Genomic DNA, 8,195 nt, shown 5'->3' with positions numbered 1-8,195 from the left:
AGATCTCTATATCCAGATATAGAGAGATGATAGCTATCTAGATATAAATATGGATATATACATGTGTATATTTCATTTTATATATATATATATTTTTATATATACATAGCATTTGTTTGTTTGCATCTAAGCCAGTGCCTCTAGCCACCACATATCCCTCCATGTCTATATAACAGCATGGATATCAGAACTGTAATCACAGCATATTGGAGATTGGCTCAGAGATTCAGTAGATAACTTTTATAGAAATTTATTGAAAGAAAAAAGATATAGATCCTGCCAATTATTCCTCACTCCTTATAAGGCATGTTCTTCTCTTCTGCCTTGTGCTGCAGTGCTATGACAGTTATAATAGTGCATCCACAATTTTTTTCAACTTTATTGAGGTACAGTTACAAAGAAAAAATGTATACATTTACAGTGTATAACGTGACGTTTTTATATATGCAGACATTGTGAAGTGACTACTACAATCAAGCTAATTAACATATCCATCACCTCACATACTTATTTTTATTTGTGTGGTGAGAACGCTTGAGATCTACTCTCTGCAATTTTCAAGTATGCAATAAAAAAGTATTAATTATAGACACAATGCTGTACAATAAATCTCTAGAACTTATTCATCCTGTGTAAAGTGAAACTTTGAGTCTTCTGACCAACATCCCCTATTTGCCCCTCTCCCTGACCAGCCCCTCAGCAACCATGATTCTACTCTACTTGTATGAATTTGACATTTTTGATTTCACATGTGAATGAGATAATGCAGTATTTTTCTTTCCGTGTTCTGTGACTGGCCCATTTCACCCAGCATAATGTCCTCCAGGTTCACCCATGTTGTTGCAAATGACAAGATTTCCTTATTTTCTAAGGCTGAACAACACCCAACTGTTTATGTGTATATATGACACAATTTCTTTATCAGTTCATCTGTTGATGCATACTTAACATTGTTTCCATGTCTTGGCTACTGTGAATATTGCTGCAATTAACATGGGATGCAGATATCTTCTTAAATACTGACTTCCTTTCCTTTGGATATATACCCATTAGTGGGATTGCTGGATCACACAGTATTTCCATTTCAAATTTTTTGAGGAATCTCCATACTGTTATCCAAAATGGCTGTACTAACTTACATTCCCATTAACAGTGTACAAGTATTCCCTTTCTCCCCCTCCTCACCATCACTTATCTTTTGTCTTCTTGATGATAATCATACTAACAGGTATGAGGTAAGCTCTCATTATAGTTTTAATTTGCATTTTCATGATGATTAGTGAGGCTGGACATTTTTTTTTTTGTATACCTCTTGGCCACTAGAATGTCTTCTTTGAGAAATATCTATTCAGCTCCTTTTCCCATTTTTTTTTTTTTTTTTTTTTTTGAGATGGAGTCTTACTCTGTCACCCAGGCTGGAGTGCAGTAGCACGAACTCGGCTCACTGCAAGCTCCGCCTCCCGGGTTCACGCCATTCTCCTGCCTCAGCCTCCTGAGTAGCTGGGACTACAGGCGCCCGCCACCACGCCCGGCTAATTTTTTGTATTTTTAGTAGAGACGGGTTTTCACCGTGTTAGCCAGCATGGTGTCGATCTGGTGACCTCGTGATCCGCCTGCCTCAGCCTCTCAAAGTGCTGGGATTACAGGCGTGAGCCATCACGCCCGGGCCCCATTTCCCATTTTCTAATTGGATTATTTGTTTTCTTACTATTAACTTATTTGAGTTCCTTTAAATTTAATTTAAATATTAATTCCTTATCAGATGTATGGTTCGCAAATTTTCTTCCCATTTCATAGATTGTCTCTTTATTCTGTTGTCACCCTTGCAGTACAGAAGTTTTTAAGTTTGATGTAATCCCATTTTGTCTATTTTTTGTTTTGTTGCCTGTGCTTTTGGGGTCATATCAAGAAAAACCTCAGTGATCATACCAATATAAAAGAGATTTTTCCCTACGTTTTCTTTTAGCAGTTTTACAATTTCAGGTCCTATGTTTAAGTCTTTAATCCATTTTCAGTTGGATTTTTTTAATATGTTGTGAGATAAGAGTCTAGTTTTATTCATCCACATGTGGATATGCAGTTCTCTCAGCACCATTGATTGAAAAGCCTGTCTTTTCTCCCTTGTGTGTTCTTGGCACCTTTGTTGAAAAATCAGTTGACTGTAAATAAGTGGATTTATTTCTGGGGTCTCTATTTGGTTCCATTCTTCTATGTGTCTGTTTTTATGTCCTTACCATGCTGTTTTGATTACTAGAGCTTGTAGCAGATTTTGAAATCAGGTAGTTTAATATTTCCAGCTTTGATATTATTGGTCAAGATTGGTTTGGCTATTTGGGGTCTTTTGTGATTCCATGTAAGTTTCAGAATTATTACTTTTATTTCTGTTAGAAAGTCCATTGGAATTTTGATAAAGATGACATTAAATCTATAGAATGTTTTGGGCAGTATGGACATTTTAACAATATTAATTTTTCTAATCCATGAACACAGGATATTATTCTACAAATCGATCTTTTCCCTACTTCATGAAATTAATTCCTAAGGGTTTTTTATGCTATAGTAAATTAGATTGTTTTCTTGATTTCTTTTTCAGAAAGTTTACTGTTAGCATATAAAATCTATGTATTTCTGTGGTTAATTTTGTATCCTGCAACTTTACTGAATTTGTTCAACAGTTCTAACAGTTTTTTGGTGGAGTCTTTAGAGTTTTCTACATATAAGCTCCTGTTGCTGGCAAACAGAAACCATTTTACGTCTTCATTTTTGATTTGGATGCCTTTTATTTCCTTCTCTTGCCCAACCATTCTGATCAGGACTTCCAGTACTATGTTGAATGCAATAGCAAGAGTGGATATCCTCTTATTCCTCGTCTTAAAGGAAAAGCCTTTAGATTTTCACCATTGAGTATGATGTTAGTTGTGGGTTTGTCATATATAGTCTTTATTGTGTTGGAGTATAATCCTTCTAATAATCCTTCTATACTCAATTTTTTAGAGATTTTTTCTTCATGAAAAGACATTGAATATTATCAAATGCTTTTTCTTTATCTCTTGAGATGATATGATTTTCGTCCTGCATTCTGTTAATGTGATGGATTACACGTATAGATTTTTGTATGTTGAACAATCCTTGCATCCTAGGGATAAATCTCACTTGATTATGGTGATTCATTCTTTCAATGTGCTATTGAATTCAGTTTGCTAGTATTTTCTTGTGGATTTTTGCATCTATGTTCATTAGGGATGATAGTCTATAATTATCTTCTCTCCTAGTGTCCTTGTTTGGCTTTGATATCGGAGCAATGCTGGTCATCTAAAATGAATTTGAAAGTATTCTCTCTACTTCAATTGTTTGGAAGAGTTTGGGAAGACTTGGCATTATTTCTTCTTTAATGTTTGCTAGAATTCACGAGAGAAGCCATCAGGTCCTGGCTTTTCTTTGTTGAACAGTTTTGTTCACTGTTTTCTAACTGCTTTATAGTTACTTTGTGCCATTCTTTCTCTCTTGTTGTCTTCTTTTGTGATTTGATTTTTTTGGGGGGTAGTATGTTTTGATTCCTCTTTATCTTTCATGTTATCTACTACAAATTTTTTCTTTGTGGTTGCCACGAGGTTTGCATAAAACATTCTATGGCTCTAAAATCCATTTTAAAGTGATAACAACTTTGACCACATACAATAGGATTCTCTCCTAATGTGGAATCTAGTCTTTAGGTAGCTAAGCGAAGTTATTCAACTCCATAAACACTTGATGATAAATGTGTGTCTGAGCCACATCATAATTACTGAAGCACATTTTTCCCATTGTGTTATTTTTATTTAATGATTTTTCGAGGGAAAATTAAGGTTATTTGGTTGGCAAATAATTTTAAACATTTTTGTTAGTCTAAACTTCAGCATACCATTCTAGGAAATGCAACATATGCATGAATTTTAAAAATAAAAGACTACCCAGGCATTTTAATCCCTTAGCAGGTTTTGTTTACTTGCTTGTTTGTTTCTTTGTTTGTTTTTAAGCAATGTCCACCAGCCCCTGGAGGCCCCTTCTCTACCTTTGAAATTTTTAATATCATCTAATCCCATCATCATCTTTGGGATGATTTCTAGTCTTGTCTTTATCCTGCACTTGTGAAGATAAGCTGATAAATGACATTGTCAGGGTGAGATTTAACAGAATTCTGGTTTCGGGCTAGTTTATAGGAGGGATATGTATCCTGAAGGATTTAGGAATTCACAAAGAATTTCCTCATGAGCAATTTGAGGGAGGCTATCTGGGGAGATATGTGGCTTCCTATCATTGTGGGAACCCGGTTTATGGATGAGGCTCTCACATAGAGTTGTGAAATTATAGATCTTTGGGAACAAAAGGAAGGCAGTATTGCATGACTCAGTTCCCAAGCTTAACTTTCTCTTTGGCATAGAGAGTTAAGGGTCCCAAGATTCTATTTTCTTTCACAATAGGGATTTTTTCTCTTTTATTCCTGATTTTAGTAATTTGAGTCTTCTCTTTTATTCTGAGTTTTTCTAGCTAAAGGTTTGTCAATTTTATTGGTCTTTTGAAAGGGCTTCTTTTGGTTTCAACGATTTTTCTGTCCTGTTTTTCTATTCTCTATTTTTTTAATTTCTGCTCTGATTTTTATATTTTATTTATTTTGCTTGCTTTATGCTTAGTTTGTTCTACATTTTCCAGTGTCCTTAGGTGAAATGTCAGGTTATTGATTTGAGATCTTTCTTCTTGTTTAATATGGGTGTGAACAGCCACAAATTTCCATCTAATCACTAGTTTATCTTTATCCCATAAGTTTTGGTTTGTTTATACCTTCATTTTCATTCATCTGAAAGTGTATTCTGATTTCCCTTGTGATTTCTTCTTTGACATCTTGATTATTTAGTAGTGTGTTAATTTTATATATTTGTGAATTTTCCAAATTTATTTTCATTACCAATTTCTAATTTCATTTCATATAGTCACAGAGCATATTTTGCATGATTTCAATTATTTTATATATTTTATATATATATATATATATAGAGAGAGAGAGAGAGAGAGGCTGTTTTATGGCATAGTATATGGTCTATCCTAGAGAATATTCCATGTGTACTTGAGAAGAATATGTTTTCTGTTGTTGTTGGGTAGAATGTTATATAGATATCTATGTGGTCTAGTTGGCTTATACTTTTGGAGTCTTCTGTTTTCTTATTATTATTCTGTCTAGTTGTTCTAACCATTATTGAAAGTATGATATTGAAGTCTCTAACTATTATTGTTGAATTGTTTATTCCTTTTTTCATTTCTGTAGGTTTTGGTTTATATATGTTAGGTCTATATTGTTAAATGCTTATATTTTTCTAGGTATTATATCTTCCTGATGTATTGACACTTTTATCGTTAGAAAATGTTCCTCATTATCTGTGGTGACGTTATGGATTTTAAAGTCTATTTTGTCCACTTCATTTTTCTTATTATTACTGTTTGAATGATATCTTTTTTCCATCCTTTTAGTTTCAAACTGCTTGTATCATTAAATGTAAAGTATGTGTCTTGTAGGCAGCATATGCTAGTTGGATCTTGTCACATTAACCAGTCTGGCAATTTCTGCCTTTTGATTGGATTGTTTAATCCATTATTCACATTAAGTATTATCATTAAAATAGTTATTCTACCTTTTGTTTTTAATATGCATCTAGTATCTTTTTTCTCTGTTCTTCCTTTACTGATTTCTTTTGCATTAAGTGAATATTTTCCAGTGTAACATCTTAATTCCTTTAATTATTGCTGTATTTTTTGAAAAAAAATTAGGGATTGTTCTAGCAATTAACTTGTACAGTAGATTCTTATTATTCATGGTTTTCATGCTCTATAGTTGCTTTTTGTGTATGATATGGTTTGGTTCTGTGTCCCCACCCAAATTTCATGTTGAATTGTAATTCCCAGTGTTGGAGGAGGAATCTGGTGGGAAGTGATTGAATCATGGGGGTGGGCTCCCCCCTTGCTGTTCTCATAATAGAGTTCTCATGAGATCTGGTTGTTTCAAAGTATGTAGCACCTCCTCCTTCTCTCTATGTCTTTCCCACCAGCCATGTGAAGATGTGCTTGCTTCGCCTTTGCCTTCACCATGATTGTAAGTTTTCTGAGGCCTCCTCAGAAGTAGAAGCCCATACAGCCTGCAGAAACATAAGCTGATTAAACCTCTTTTATTTATAAATTACCTAGTCTCAGGTATGTCTTTATAGCAGTGTGAGAATGGACTAATACAGTGTGTTTGTCTGTTTGTGTATTCAAATTACTGTCTGTGGTCACTTGCTTTCAAACTGAGGAATTCTCCTTGCTATTTCCTGTAAAACAGATCTGTTTTGGTTATGGATGCTCTCAATTTTGTTTATCTGAGAATTTCTCTTTTTCCCCTTCACTTTTAAAGACAGTTTTGCTAGATAAAATATTCTGTTGGCAGGTTCCTTTTATTTTTTTCTCTCAGCACTTTGAATATGTCATCCTACTGCCTTCTGGTTCCACTGTTTCTAAAGAAAAGTCAGTTGTTAATCTTATTGTGGTTACCTGGTATGTGATAAATTATTTTCCTCTTGCTGCTTTCCAAATTTCCACTTTGACTTTGACTTTCATTTTTGCTATGATGTGTCTGGGTGTGGATTTCTTTACACTGTCATACTTGTACTTTATTAAGTATCTTGGATATACAGATTAATGTTCTTCATTAAATTGGAGGAATTTTCAGCCATTATTTCTTCAGCTTTTCTGCTCCTTTCTCCCTATACTCTCCTTCTAATTCCTCCATTATGTTTCTACTGCTGTGCTTAAATTTCTACCATATTTCTCTAAGGATCTATTGATTTTTTAATTATTTTTCTCTCTAGACTGCATAATCTCTACTGATCTACCTTCAAGTTTGCTGATTTCTTCTTCTGACAGTTCAAATCTACTGCTAAGTATCACTAGTTAACTTTTCATATCAGTTATTATACTTTTCAACTCCAGAATTTCAATTTGATGATGATGTTTACATATATAATTCATATATATAATTATGTTATATATAAATTATATATAATTATATTATATATTATATACATATTTGTCCATATATATATATTTGTCCTTACTGACAATCTCTCCTTGATGAGATATTGTCATAATAATTTCCTTTCTTTTTTTAAGCAGGCCTTCCTTTAATTTCTTGAATATATTTACACTGACTATTTTGCAGTCTTTGTCTGACTTGGTTTGACAGCTTGGCCCTCTCAGAGGCAGTTTCTGTTGCCTGCTTTTTCTCCTGTTTGTGGGTCATTCTCTCCTGTTTCTTTGCATGTCTTATAATTTTTGTTGAAAACTGAATATTTCAGATAAAATATTGTAGCAAATTTATATACTGGTCTCCACTCTATGGAACTTGATATTGTTGTTTGCTTGCTTTACATTTATTTATTTATTCATTTATAGAGACAGAGTCTCACTCTGTTTCCCAGGCTAGAGTGTAGTGGTACAGTCATACCTCACTGTAACTTTGAACTCCTAGGTTCAAGTGATCCTCCTGCTTCAGCCTCCTAAGTAGCTAGGACTAGGTGTGCACCACCATGCCTGGCTAATTTTTTTAATTTTTTGTAGAGATGAGGTCTTGCTATGTTTCCCAGGCTGATTTCAAACTCCTAGCTTCAAGGGATCCTACCACAAGGGCCACTTTAGTGCTACGATTACAGAATGTGAGCCACTGCGCTTCATCTGCTTGTTTGTAATTAGGCTGGACTATTTTAGTAAAGTCTATTTCTCCAGAAGTGCATAGTCTCTGATGTTGCTCCTCAGAAAGTAAAGGCTTGGGCATGCACACAATCATCTTGGAATAACCGTGATTTTATCAAGGCTCTCTTTGACCATGTCTTATTTTGATTTCTCTAAGCTCTCTCCATCTGTTGGTATCATACCTAGCTGTTAGCCTCTACTAATTCCTGGCTGATTGCTCCATTGTTTCCCACAAGGTCCTGGGGCATAAACTGCTCTATTGTCTAAATAAATTAAATATAGGCTCCTTTGAGGGGCAGTTTTTGAGACCAGTCTTTGAGGTTTGTTCTAATTTTATAGGGCTCTACCTAGCTATGTCTTTGTGCAGTTTCCTCTGGTAAATTAGTTGGTTTATGGTTTTGCTTGTTGCTCTCAAGGAGCTGCCAGCTTGCTCTTAACCCATT

Source organism: Mandrillus leucophaeus, unplaced genomic scaffold, assembly GCF_000951045.1.
Source record: "Mandrillus leucophaeus isolate KB7577 unplaced genomic scaffold, Mleu.le_1.0 Scaffold172, whole genome shotgun sequence".
In the NCBI taxonomy this organism is placed as follows: domain Eukaryota; kingdom Metazoa; phylum Chordata; class Mammalia; order Primates; family Cercopithecidae; genus Mandrillus; species Mandrillus leucophaeus.
The sequence above is the reverse complement of the archived record's forward strand: the minus strand, read 5'-3'. Positions refer to the sequence as shown.